The sequence below is a fragment of the Falco cherrug genome, chromosome 6, assembly GCF_023634085.1.
Source record: "Falco cherrug isolate bFalChe1 chromosome 6, bFalChe1.pri, whole genome shotgun sequence".
Lineage (NCBI taxonomy): Eukaryota > Metazoa > Chordata > Aves > Falconiformes > Falconidae > Falco > Falco cherrug.
Window position 1 is genome coordinate 34621175 of NC_073702.1, and position 15097 is coordinate 34636271.

Consider the following 15097-nt stretch of genomic DNA (forward strand, 5'->3'; position numbering starts at 1 on the left):
TAGGTTAAGTTCCCTGCCAGCTTGCTTTGGTTTCGAGTTGAAAGGTGGATGCTACGTTGTGCCAAAGGGTTACGCTTGACACATGGGGTGTCAGCGCAAACAGAGATCACAGCCCCACAGAGCTGCCCTCATGGTTCTGGTTGTGGGGCTTGGCCATGCCCGGGGCATGGGTTTGAGACTGCAGTGCTGCAGCTTCTCGGGGCTGGCAGGTCTGGGACTGCAGAGAACTGGCTACGCTGGGGCACAGGAGGGTGAGGCAGTAGGTGCTGCAGCTCTCCAGGTGTTGAATCTACTGCAGAATATTTTTCATGTGTGCCATAGCTGGGGTCTGTGATGGAGCAGCATGTAGGCTGTTGCTGTGGGAGCCAGGAAGGTTGGGATGTGACAAGGAGGGGCTGGGGAGGCAGGAATTACACGGAACCGTGGTGTCAGCTGTGCTGGAGATGTGAGGGGGATTTTCAAAAAATGAAAAATTTCTCAACGTGACTTCTGATGACAGGAATTTTGGCCATGCCCCAAAGAAGGCATGATGATTAAAATAGGTACAAGACCATGATTCTACCCTGAGGGTCATCAGCTCAGTTTGGGCACCTATATGTCTTAAGGTAAGAGCTACATGGTCTTTGTACATATAAGCATGTATATGTGGTTGTCCAGACTCAGAAATAAGAACAGATGGTGTGGTAAAATGTTTGGAAGGTGGATTTGGAGGAGGAGCTGCTGGGTGAGTTCTGTTTTGATCCAAGGGAGCATGGCACTGAAAGGGCTCTGGTCCTTTCTCCAGTTCAAAAGTGGAAAGAAAACACTGATACTCTTGTCAGACCTATACAATGTTATGATCTTCGTCTTGCCTTCTTGTGTTGGCCAAGGCTAAAGAACACCAGCTGCTTTTACAATCTCTGCTCCTTCTTCCAGGGCAAGTTCTTTGTCATGGGGACCTCACCCGAAGAAGGGCTTTTGGCACAGTGCACAGATCAGCCTTTTTGTGCAACTTGTGCTGTTTCTCATGACTTCTGGCCACTACAACCTTGATGGCACTTCTCATCCTGCTCCAGAGGAAGTCAAGCAGTACTCAAAAGGCAGGCAGGGATGATGCTGTGCATCCAAGCTGTGAGATCCTCATGAGGAAAGCTGCTATGCACAAATAAAGTATGTTAGCGAAAGTATAGGATATGGCAGGTGTGTGTAGGCTGAAATGGAAAGCCAGGGGTTGGTGTGACAGATTTATGACAAGACTGGAGGAGAGGCTGAGGAGATCTACTTATTATAGTGTAAAAAATGGTCCCATCAGAAGACTGTCATGAGTGCTCTACTGTGCAAATTTATGACATGCAATGGCAATGATCATGTCTTCTGTATGAGCCGGTTAGAAAAAAACAACGTTTTGCCATGAATAATGTTCACAAGAGTGCAATAGAACTTTTTTACTCAAGAAAGTTGTTTGCCCATTGATGGCAAAAAAGCTGCTACATCAATGATAACCAAAAACTGACCCTTTTTTTGGTTGAAAATTGGAATTCCAATGTTTGTTTGAAGAATTTTTCACCTCCAGGTTTTAATTTTAGAGCAAGCAGATTTTTTTCAGAAATACATTTAAGCCCTTAAAAACCTACTTTTTTTCTGCTTGAAAATATTTTGCAGTGAGATATGTCATTTTATCTTCCTAACCATTATTGCCACCTACCCACAAAAGTAGCTCCCATATGCTGCCAGATAATCTAAGCTGTGCATGGTTTAATCATAAGAAATAAATATTTCAGGATGCTGCATGTAAACAATTCTTCATTTTAGGCAAATTGTGGATTTGAAGCTTTCTGGTAGGTACTTTAAGAGTGTGGCCATGGAGTATTCTTCAGGTCAGTGTTGCCAGTGCCATCGGTCAGGGACCATGGCCAGAACACTTGTCCTGTGAGGAAAGACTAAGTGGCATGATTTTCTTTAGTCTGGAAATGAGGTGCTTTGGGGGAATCTAATGACAACTTGCCAGTGTCTGCCAGAGGAGACAGAGCTAGGCTCTTTTTGGAGGTTTGCAGCAACAAGTAGAGAGACAGTGGTCATAAAATGTTCCTGGGAGGTTCAAACATGATGTGGGGAAAAGGTTTCTATCATAAGCACAGTCAAGCCCTGGAGCAGGTTGCCTAGAGAGGTTGTGCAGTCTGCTGGGCTGGCCTGCATGCAAATGAGAAATACAGTCCTTTCCAGCTGAAGGGTTATTGACTGAGAAGAAGCTCAGTGGCACGTTCTACATTAATGAGTTTTCAGGAGAGAAGTGTCAAAAGGCAGCAGTAAAAGTCCCACACAAATGCCAGTAGTTTTGCAGTTGGGGACTTCCCTGTAGCATTATGTCCCACCAGGCAGGAAAAGGAGTTGTACATCTGCCAGCAAGATAAGTATCTCTACAACTGAAAAAAACATGAATAAAATTCAGGCAGGTCACCTTTATCTCATGTGTAATAAGATGAATGTACTGAAATGACTGAAACTTCATTTTGGGGAACAAATCTACTGTTTCCCAAAATGTCTCATATCTCTGTCTTCCCCTCTTCATCAGGTGACAAGATCAGATGGTGAATTTTTCTCACTTTTGATTAAAGATAACCATTCTTCTTGTAAGAGGTAATAGGTAAATTCTAAATCTGTGGGTATAGAGCAACACAATAGTAAGTTAGGGGAGAGTTTATCCTTAAGAAGCTTTATTGATGGTGGAGGTTCACAAATTGGAAGCTAACTTTTAGCTCCTGAGAGAAGTTGCTCCTCTAAATGTAGCCCATTTTTTGTAAGCTAAAGCAAGGTGTTTTATGTACAACAACGGGATCATACTATCTTTTGCACAATGGTCCTTCTAGAACTAGTGGCAATTATAAGCTGTCTTTTTCAAGCTTGGATTTTATATATGAGAGGCACACATATTGATAACATTTTGTAAAAGCTGCCCTCCCTTGACCAGCCAGGGAAGTAGACATTTTTAAATTTTTATTTGCTTATGTTTTTGTTAGTGTGTCTTTGGTTATCATTTTGTAAGCATCCATTCAGCTTAAAAGTTTCTTCAAATCCCCAAGCACAAAACTAGGAAACAATGACTAGATCTTTGAAGAAACCAACTATTTTGACATCCGTTTATTGTCTGCTATAAGGAATAACTTCCCCTACATTTTGAGACACAGAATTGAAAAATCTCTCCAAGATTTCAAATGATCTCCTGATACCAAGAAATGGGCAGTAATAAATTGTCTTGTGCTTTTCTTCCACAGCCCATGAGTACAGAAGAGGTTCAAGGACCCCTTTGCATAACTTTCTTCGAGCTTAGAAGCTTTCCTCCACTTTAAAGGTACCTGGATTTTGAGGCTAATGCAGGTAACAGGGTCAAGTAGTGAATAGTATGATATTAGACTCACTGAAATTATAAATCAGCAGGTTAGACTGGAGAATTTGCTGTCATGCTTCAGAGCATTCATTGGTTCTCAGGAGGGCAGGCAAGAATTTGTCCCTTCTCCTTTCTTTTTATTATAATTACAGGGAATACTTTAGGATAATAAATAAGCTGCACTTTTTCTTGCTGTCTCTTTTAGATGTAATTGACTAATGACCAGACTGGAGATACTCTTCTGATTTACATTACCTAATGTTGGTTATGCTATGGCTATGACAGAGAACTGATTGTAGGAAATGGCCTCAGCTTGCATGACTGTAAGTGGATTTGATTCAAACTGCATGAAGAGTAAACCGAAATATATAATTTGCCAAGGTTGTCAGTATTCAGAAGGATGACTTTTGATAAATTAAGGAAACAACAAAGTCACCTGGACTGAGAAGCTCAGAGCCTGGAGAGTGGAAAGGATGGATTTCTCTAAGGCACAGCTACTAAAACTATCCAGATATGGTATTCCAAAGAAGAAAATATGCAGGGAAGGGCAATGCTAGAGTAAGTAGACAATTAATGGGTTTAGAAAAAAAAAAAAAAAAAGACTGACAGACACAGCTGTGTCAGAGCTAGGGAAAAAGAGATGTAAAATGAGAACTGCTGAGTGGGGAGATGAGTTAGACCTGACAGATATGAAGTAGCAAAATGTTCTTTCCCATATGAATAGAACAAGGAGAATGAAAGAAGTGAAGATCAAGTATAGACTGAGATGCAATTCCTAGAATAGAGATCCTCACTTGAGCACCTAATGTAGGACTTAAGCAGAACCTAGGCCCCAACACCAGCTGCCTCCTTTTCTGTAATGACTTGGTTAGAGTTCAGGAGTGCTGTTTGGTTTGCATGCTCCCATGCTCCCTTTGTGACATGCTCTTACTTGCAAATGGCTGTGCAAATCACTGTTTAGGAAGGATTGCTGAGGTAGAGATTATATGTTGCAGGCAGGTTTGCTCAAGATGGCACTTGACGGCGTAATAACAAAAAGTAATGTACCACTATCCCTACAGTGGAAAAACAGGGGGTGAGTGAGCAGAGGAGGCAGTGAAAGTACAGAGGGATTGATCAGATAATACCAGCATAACCGCACAGACTGCACATGAGGTCAAGACCGCAGCAATGGGGGTGGGGAAAGGAGAGCTGCTATTTAGGCTAAGAGGAGCCGAGTTTTTAGCAAATGCAGTACAGTCAGGACTTAAAGGTCTTCTTAAAGGTTGGTCTAGAGAAAAAACATTTACTGTGGTTGGCTAAATCTGCCTGCATTGCTCTCTTCCAGACTTTACAGTGTAAACCTTACCCTCTTATCATTTTAGGAGATTGACTAAATAGCTCTTATATTGCGATATGCAGATAAAATATCCTTCTTCCATTGCTCCTGCCAGTTTTTCCCCTTTTATTCTGGTAATCAATGACCTGGAGGTGAATGAGCATTTGGGGAGATCCAATTCCCAGTGTGTCACTTCACAGGAAGATAGGGACAGTCGGGTAAACTGAGTCAGAGCCACTTGTACAGACACCACATCTGCTCTGTTGCTTCTAAGGGCTGGGGCATAAGTAGAGCTCATGCTCTCATTGGGGTTGATGTGCTGGAGAAAAAAGTGGTCACACAAGTAAGACTGAGTTTGGATTCAGGTGATCTGAAATCAGTTCTCAACCGAGATTTTACTTGTCCCTGTCTAAATGAAAAAAACCCCCGGGCCATTCATTTGTTACTTATTGTAAAGCATCTGGAGAGAGGAAATGTATAAATTATCTTGTGAACAGCAAGACCTGCTAGGAAACTATATAATATTCCTCTCTGTTCAACAGGCTGAAGTCTTAATGTTTCCTGTCATGTTAAACTTAATCTATGCTTATAAATAATTTCTGGATGCAAAACATTTTCTAGTGCCTCGGCCCTATTCTCAAGCATGCATGCTGAGGCAAGCTCTCTGATACAAAAAAAATGACTGTCCTTTTGATACATTGCCAAGTGCTGTAGATTTTCAAAGCTTCCATAGCAGGTCCTGCATATTGAAATGCAGTTATGCAGATTATCATCACCTGGAAAAAGTGAAAATTGCTTTACTGGAGGGAGGGATTGCAAAAGTGGTGGAAAGAATTCTCTATGTTTCATACTGATTTGAACCAAGAAACTGAGCTAAATTGCCATTTGTCTCTGTTTAGGGCAGCAAATGTGGAAAAGCAAGGAATACTGCAGAATACCTTCTCTTGTGCTCCCGTGCTAGGGAAAGGTCACCACTGGATCCTCCCAGAGAACATCCAGGACCCATGCTGGGGACAAGGAAGAAAAGAAGGCTCAGTTCCTCATTTCACTTTCTGCTCCTTGAGCAATTCTAATCAAGAGGTAGGTGAAGCTGCTAACACCTGATGTAACCTGCCCAGATCAGCAGGACTTCCAGGCATTTGCTCCTGGGCATTGCAACTCTGCTCATTATCTGTGGGCAGGGCTGGATCACCACAGCTTGCACCCAAGAAAACACTCTGAATCCATCACAAACCAAGCTAAATGTGCTCACTGCAACAATCCTGCTGCTATTTCATCAGGTCAATATGTAATTGTTTCTGTTGCTGGAGGGCTCCATGACCCTCTTCATTAAAATGCAAATTTTACATTAATTAAAATTGCTGGGAGCATTTGCAAAATTTATGACTGAATCTTAGAGTCCAGCAACCCCCACGCTGGGGAGGATCAGCAAGAGTTTTGAAATTGCTGAAATAAATCCTTATCTCAGAACACTGGGGATGTTTTAGCTGATAAAAGAGCTTCTTCTTGGACTTTTAAAATTAATTTGTTCTCCCTAGATTGGAAAACAGACAAAGCAGAAGGCACTTGAGCAGAGTTTTATTCTTACAGATAAATGTACCATATAAAACTATTCACATGCAAGAGAAAGGAAGAAGAAATACCCCAGCTTATGCTCCGATACAGCATTGTCGGTGATCTCATTTCGGCTCAGCCTTCCTTTCCCAACCAGAAATTTTACATTTTGCCCTTTACAAACAGTGTACTCTTACAGCACTAGGAAGCTGGCTGCTGGGACTCCTCAGTTTCAATTGGAGTAAATTCCATCTGCTCCTAACTTGTCAGTAACAGTAAAATTTCTCTTGTGATGTGTTGGGGTGAATGGGGAGCTGCTCCTTTCTGGCACATACCAGTTCAGCAAGACAAGACTCTCCAGGCTGTGGCTGCCTGATTTTCATGTGTTGAGCTGAGACCTTTCTGCCTGGTCTTTCATCCGGGAAAGCCTGGCCTTACTGGTGCTCTGCACCTTGCGCAGTTACCGGTACAGCTGCAGTGGGGTCCCTGTCTGACAGCTGGGAGGATGGGATCAGTTAGGGGGGTGAAACTTTCCATGTAACCTCATGACAGATTCGTGGCATGTGAAATCACCCTTCACATCTTGGTAGTGCATCCCTGGGTGACTGCAGCCCTTTCACTCTGCCCAAGGGGAGCACGGTACATGATCTCCCTGGTGGGAAGAACCTGGGGTGAAGGATCAGGCTGTAGAAAGTCTTTGCTGTCCCACAGGACACCTCATGGCTACAGCTGGAGGCTCTACCTCCTACCTGGATTCAGCTAACCCAGTTTGAATTTCCAGTACTTTCACTTACCAAGATGTAATCTTTCTCTTTATATTCCTACAAGCCATTAGCAATTCCCAGCTGGTTTACATCCCTCTGCCTCCAGGGAAGCATGTGACAAACCTGGTCCTTACTTCTTCTGAGCAGAAGCAAATCACAGTATGTCACTGGGGGAAGAAAACATCCCTACAGCTGCAAAAATTAACCTGACGTGAAAATACCTTCCTGCTTGGAAGTGAAATAAGTAACAATTGAGGGTAGTGCTTGTTGCACTCCCTGGCCTCCTTGCAGGTGCAGGAGAAGCAGCAGCATGACCGGTGTGCACCACCCATGCATGCCCAACTGTGCCCAGGGTGTGTAGGGAGAGCAGGTCAGGCTGGCACAGGGCTCACTCCACATCTGCATTTGTAAGCGCCTGTCTCCGCAGCCTCTCATGCCTGTGTTTGAGTTTTCTGTTTCTGTTCTTCATCTCCTGGAAAGGATAATCACATGTACCCAGTTCCAGCAATATCTGTCCAGTGCCTATTTCTGGTTCATGTATAAATCAACAGCAATTTCTATCAAGGTAAATTTTGTTACTCATAAAATTGGCGTAAGTTAGGTCAGACTCAAGCCTCCTGAGGGGCTGTTAATGGGTCCTGGAGAGCCTGGGTATGTGCATGCATATGTGAGCAAAAGGAACTTGAGCAAGAGGAGGCAGGAACTCAAAATACAGCTATTATTCACACTGCAATGCTACCATAACAAGCCCTGCCTGGAATGAGACAGGCTCCTGTAGCGCCAAGTGCTGTACAAGCCAGGAATAAAGTAAATGTTCCTTCTGCAAAGAGCCCATTCTCTTGTTTAGCGAAAGATGTAACAAGTGAATGAAATGAAAATGTGGGAGTGTGGAAGGATGGGATAATTCTAGATGCTTGCCTTTGCCAAGCTTCACTGTGGGCACGATACTGCTGGGGGCCTAGATCATGTGTGACTTTCTGCACAGTTTAGGGCATTGCCAGGTCTGGTCTGTTATGCAGTGGCTGAACACAGGCATTAATTTCTGTGAGGCAAGGCTCTTTATGGTTCCCTGTAGATCATGCAGCAGACACTGAATCTGTCCTTCTGGTCATAGATAAATCATTTGCAAGAATTCAGTATCATCTGAGACGACATTATATTGGGATTGCTTCCACATTTTCAGCCCTGGTAGTTAAATGCAGGTAGTTAAATAAAAGAAATGAAAGATGATTGTTTTTCATTTGGTTGAACTGTTCCAAGATTTCAGGGAAAAAAAACCCAAAACATCTTGATAGGTCCAGGGTTATAAATAGCAGCACTGCATGTACTGGGGTAAATACTGCATTCCTCCAGGTATTGTAAGAAAAAAGATCAAGAGAATGTGAAATATTTAAAATTTATGGTAGTCCTTGGATGGATGTGATATGTCAGTAGAGGCAAGGCACATACCAGACATGAAGTTGACTAGCCACTGAAGATTTATATCTCCCCGCATCTCCAACCCAACGGCACCATATGTTTATATGGACTGTAGGCTTATTATTGGAAATTGAAGGTCTGCTTCATTGCTTCTTACGGGAATCTCTTGGAACTTTTTTTTTTTTCTTGAAGGATACCAGGAGTAATCCATGGTCCCATTTATATCCTGGGTCTATTTTGGTTTAAAGTAAAATATAAAATATGTGTTCTTTTTCCTTAGCAAGGAACAGGATTCCTGAAACTAGAGAAGAGGAACAGGCAGTAGCCAGCCACCTCATTTCCATATCTGTTGCTATAAAACCTTGCCTTCATATGTAAGGCTTTTATAAAAATTTACATTTCCCTGATACTGTACACATCCCAACATCTCATCATTCAAGCTGGGTGTAAAATAACTCCCCCACCTGAAAAGCTGCCAAAAATCCAGGACCATGCCCGGTCTGCAGCAGGAATATCCCTGAAAAGCTGTCAAAACAGAGGAAGTGAGAGAGGAGGACTGGAGCGGGTGCATTTCCCAAGCAGCCTGGGATCCCAGGCCAGGCTGAAGGCAGTGCCCCAGTGCTCTGCTCTGCCCCATCACTGGCAGGGATGTGGCGGTGAGGCAGAGCTGCTGCCTGGCAGAACTCGGTGTGGCTGCACTAGGCTGGTGAGGACATGCATGGGAAATGCAATGGGCTAGAGAAGGTCCAAACACGTTGTGGGACCTGACAGGTGAGGGGGGCTCGGTGGGAGCTGGCTAGGACAGAGGGACTGCCCAGCTCAATGCCCTACCCTGAGCATGCAGGGAGCTGAAAGCACACACTGTCATTTTGGCTGCTTGTCCTTTGCAGCTGGGGGGATACGAGCCATCATTTTCTAGAGGAAAACAAGCTGTTTTCCCAGGCACTCATTCCCAGGAGCTGGTGGCAGGTGGCGATGCCCCTGGGATAGTGGCTGACCCAGCCAGGGAAGGGAGGGTCCCTTGCACCTCCTGCTGAGACTTCAGCCCGGCTAGTAGCAGGAAATATCTAATATAAGCACACCCTCAGGTAGTTATGTTAACTAAAATAATATTATGTACTCCATGGAGATGTGATTGCTGTGGTTAACCGATGTGTAACCCACACTATTAAGCAGTTCCTGCTCACAGTGAGGGCTACGTTATATTTAATGTAATTTTACTTATTTATGGTCTAAGGTATTGCTTTCTTGCAGTATCACCCAGGACGGTGTGAGTTTGTCTCTTCTGCCCTGCAGGGTAGCTCTCAGGTTGCAGTTATCCCAAGGACAGAAACATAAACGTTTAGGGTATATCCTCACTGGTGAATTTAAACAGCCAGAAAGAGTTCTCCAGCCGCAGGCACGTGGCCTGCCCACAAGTGTCATCCCCGCACCTCCAGTCAGGCTGGCCACATCCAAACAGCCAGCTAGGAATAACCTCTGGCCCCTGCTAAATCCTAAACTGTCCACAGGGATTGCGAGGACAGTACTGACAGCTCAGACCTAAACTGTGCTATGTCAGCACTGCCAATTTAACAGTACCTGTGAGCAAGTTTGGGGGCCTAAACCTGCAATCCCGGACCTTCAGGCTGAGTTTGTTAGTATGGATGTAACCTCTGTTTTCTCCATGGGGAAGAAGAGGAAACAGGAAAAACTTCTCACTTATTTACATAAATTATTATGCCGCTTACCCACAATGCTGCTTACTAATACATTAGCTTGGCTGAAGTCTGTTTAGGTTTTGATTACACAAGTGATAAGAGGCTTTCTACATCACCACTGCTGTGAAAGGACACACAAAAGGCGGCAGAATGCCACAGGCATCATCACCCTGGTGGCCCAGATCTGGGCTGTAGGTGCAGACCCAGTGCTTTTGAGGAGGGCACTGCTGCCTGCGGTTTGGTCTGGGCCAAAAACAATGTCCCACCAACTTAATGGCATGCACTGGTTAGCTTTCTAGCTGAGATGGAGCCAGTAATACTCAATTTTAAACTTACTGGTTTAACTAAAAGAGTCACGTGCTTAAAAGTCACCCGCCTTATCCCAGGAGTGTCAGCAGGGCTGAGAGTGTCATGTCTCTTGGTGGATCTGGCCATCAGAAATACATCTGCAATCACATATGAAATTTTGGAAGAAGCAGGCATAGAAGCAGGTCCCACCCCAGCCTTGTGCAAATAAATTCAATCTCTCTCTCCCCTTCCTAAAACCCAAGATGTTTCCTTGCACAAAATTAAAATGCACAGTCACCCTTTGAAGTGATGTTTATTCTCCAGGCTGGCAGCGTTTCAATCCTTGAACCAATCTCCTACGACAAAAACTGCCCAACTAGCTGAAGACCTCCTTCTGTTTCTGGATTAATGTGTTTAGCTTGTGTTGATTTATGGGAGCTGTGACTTCATGACCTCTACACGTGCTCTGAAGAAAGCAAGTCTAGACCAGAAACCAGGAGCTACCCACTGAAAAACAAAGCAAAGGGAGATGGATTCCATCTTTCTGCACACTGTGCCTGGGGCTCAGGTGCCCTGTGCCATCAAAATCTCAGAGTGTGCAGAAGGTGCTGCTCCTCCTGGAGGATCTATGTGCTGCTCAGCTGGGAGGATGGAGGGAGGGCGGGAGAGATGACATTTGGCATTCATTTTCTGAGGTGCTCAGTGCTTTCTTCTCCCCATTACCCCACTAGCTGCATGTCCTCATCTGTCCCCAGCAGCCCAGGGGGTTCCTGGGGTGGCTGATTGCCTCCAAGCACCAGTTCACCAGCCAGCCCAGCCTGCAGGGTGCTGCCCCTCTGAGTTCAGCCCAAACAAGATAAGGGGCAATGAGAATGCAGCTTGGTTAGAGTCATGGCATGATCTGATCACAAACACTCTGTCAGATGTATTTGCCTTATCTGAGCTAAAAAAGCACTGCCTGCAACTCTGCCCCTGTGTAAAGGTAACCAAATTGATCTTGTGTCTGCAATTAGCAAGTCCTTGCAGACTTTCAACAAAGCCAGGAAGAAGAAAGACAGAACAGTGATAACGGAGGGACAGCTTTCTATACACACTGAGCTGGCAAGGACACAAAGGACACAGAGAGGATTAAATTTTTTTTTCTAATTTCATCTGACATTTAGCAATCGTAACTTTTCATTTGAGTAATAAATGGGTTTGTCCTTTCCAGCAAAACTGCTGTGGACATATTATTCCCTTTATGGTGTGTTTTGCTGAATTCCAGATGTTGCTGTTTATTCAAGACAAAGTTCATCCACAGAAGGGTCAAGACAAAAAATTGTACTGAAATTGAAAAAGTAAAACAATATTTTGATAACAGTTAGTTTGTATAGGTATTACTGTTATATGGACCTTTACACTGAGCTAAATTACAGCAATGCAGTGAATCATTCTGGGGGAGTGAAAGTCACTGTCAGTGCTTGCTTCCCCCATTAACCTTTTTTAATGTGAACTTGTAAAATAATATGTGGTCTGGGAGAAGAGGAACAAGTGACTACTCATTGAGACAGCCTCCACAGGAGAAATTAGTATCTTTTCTGATGTGACGGTGAAAGAAATAACCCTTTCCTTATCCTGTCTACTCCTTGGTTAAGTGCCATTCTCTGCAGGAAGAAATGGAGCAACCAAGGGAAACACATGGCTAAAGATCCTGCTTATTTGGGTTCTTCTCTAATTGTTTCTGTCTCAGGTGAGATGCCCAGTGTGCTAGGTGCTGTATGAAGCAAAACCCAATCCACACTAGATCATTTATTGGCTAAACCAAGACACCACAGCCTTGCTCAGAGGTGAGAAGAAGATGAAACATGCTTCAGTTGCTTTCTCAAGAATTACAAAAACATCTCTTGCATTTTAACTAGATTTTAATCTTGGGAACAGAGGCAGAAGTGAGTCAAACTGTTGGTGCTGTGCAGCCTTCTTCCAGGAGGAGCAGAAGCAAGGAGAGGAGCAGAGGAAGTAGATGTGAATATACCAGTAAGTAGGATATCGCTGCTCTTTGCACAGGTTTGAAATGTCTGAGCACTGAGTAACTTGGTTCCCACCAGCAACACATGCAAGATCCACCAGCAAAGAGCAATTTCCAGCTGTGGTTGGTATTCAGCACTTACAATCTGGGCTACCCCCTTCTGCGAGTGTCCCTGCCCTTTTGGGCAGACATCTCCATCCCCTCTCCCAAGAGGGAACCAGTCCCTTTGGAACCAGCCCAGGTGGCTATAGAGCAGCCTTGGGGTGGTTCTGAATAGCGAACTTCTGACTATACTCTCATCTTGGTTTCAGGAGCAAGAAGATGACTTAAAGCTGAATTTAGTCCCTCCACATGAATGAACTGAGCCTGTGCATTTGGTACCTCCAATTTTGGTAGATTTCCTCCATACTGGCAAGAAAAATAAGCATAATAAAAGCAAGAGGTTTGTTTTATTTGCAAGGAAGACATTCATATACCTGTTGTTGCTAGCTGAAGGCTATTGAGAAATTTAGCAGCCTGTTTGAACCAATTGCACTCCCTGGAACTGCATGTTCAGATTTTAATTCAGCCTTTCATCATTGTCAAGGGGGATGAAACCACCTTGATGGGTAACCAACACCTGTATGAGGAAGTTTGTAGTGTGGGTACATCTTGCCCGCACATCCATCATAGGGCTATCGTGATAAGTGACAGAAGTGGAGTGAGAGTCTTCTCTGTGATCAAGAGGCATGATGGAGAGGTTTCCTGAAGCCATTGAGAACTGAGAACTTTGTCCTCAGGAAGCCAAGAGGCTGATATGTCCCCAGTCCTATGGAGGTGGAAATAGGGGTGTGTGGCATCGGGTCTGAAGGTACCTTATGCTGGGCTAGAAATTAGCAGTAATGCAAAATCAGCACAAACCAGAAAAAGTAGCTGGCTATCCTCTGTCCAGGTTTAATGTTTGGCAAAGTCCTGAGCAATCTTTACCTTCAGTAACCCTTGCAGCACTCCAAAAGCTTGTCAGGTGGATTGGCTCTTACCGAGTTGAGCTTGCCCTGTGCAGACACGAAAGATTAGTGGCAGGGACATGTGCAGCCCAGGGCCCTGCCTGTGCTGTCAGCCCACAGCTCTCCCATCACCCTGTAGCAATCCTTGCAACCCATCTTATGACGGATTCAGGGTGGCCTTGGCGTGGGTTTCTGGGTGCTGGCAGGAGACTGCCACACAGTCAGAGATGCTGGTAATACCGAACGAGGAGCTCCTTCCAAGAAGAATTTGGCCTTCTGTCTTTATCTCCATGTGAGACATCCCAGGAAGAAGGGGAGGATGTGTCAGCACTGGGAACGATTGCCTTGAAGCAGCAGAGCTGAGGAGCAAACCAAAGACCAAAATGTGAAATGCTTGTGCTCAGCCAGGTTTTTTTGAGTACCTTTGCCTCTGCTCATGTAGAAGTTTGATCTTGTCCCCCAGGAGCATTTTCTCCCCACTCAGAAGGAGTGGAAGCACTAATGGGTACTTGTCTTTACGAGCCATGCTCCCTGCCACAAAACTGCCAGAACAGTGACTTGACAGCTCCCCAGGGTTTCTGTTTCCCTCAGGTTTGGTGCCTCCTTAATTAAAAACTCACTAGGTATCAAATAGATTTTTTTATTATTTATTTGGTTTGCCTCCCTTCGGGAAGGGGGGAGGGGAAATAATCTCTCCTCTACTTGCTAGCAGGAATATTTACCTATGGACATAGCCTAATCTGACTTTCAAGCAAACAGATCAATATTTGCTTTTCAACACGTTGAAACTTGCTGTTAGCATTCCTGGTACAGAAATTAATAAATATTGATGTTAGGGGCCAGGGATTTGGCTAGTGTATGTAGGTATATTCTGCTTCAATTCAGCAGAGCCAGTTTATTCCAGAAGAGAAGCTGTCCTTATATTTTTCATAGTTGTACCAAATTTTGTTTCCAAAATGGAGTTAGAATCAAGATAGGAAAGAAATGACGAATGGAAAACGAACTGTGTGAGATCAAAGAGGAATCAGCATGGGCACCTGGAGGGGTAGAGGTGAGGTTCATTTTAGGGAGGGGAGTGCTGGTGCAGGTTGGGTTAGTGCTGTCCCCTTGCCTGACTACCCAAACCTACATATCTCAAGTTTCTCAGGTCACAAGATTTTTCATATTTGCTTACATTATATCTTTGCTATAAGAACTAATAAATCACTCCTGTGTTTGCCATGAGGAAATACAAAGCATGAGACAGCCTACAATCTACATGGACAAGGTAAATAGAAAGTAGGAGATAACATTATTGTTATATCTATTTATGGGCTGGGAAGATTAAGGGAAGGAGATTAAGGGACGACCACCTCTCCCCTGACAATACCCTTATCTCATTGGGAAAAATGAAATTTAAGGTATGCCAACCAGCCATGTAACAGGAGCTTTCCAAAACAGGGAGGTATTTTGCAAATAGATATATTTTTTCTTTGCAAGTTAGTAATAGGGATCTGACAGATCTACCACAGATATCGGTGCTGCCTTTCGCTTGCTGAGCATATGGGAGTCAGCAGAGCTGGACCAAGCTCCATCCCCAGTGGTACCTGATGAGGTGAAACAGGGTGAAGTGCCCTTCCTGTACCACCAAGCCAGGAAAGTGAACACGAACTATCTCCACATCTCTGGTTTGTGTTCACTCTCATGCACACAAACCATC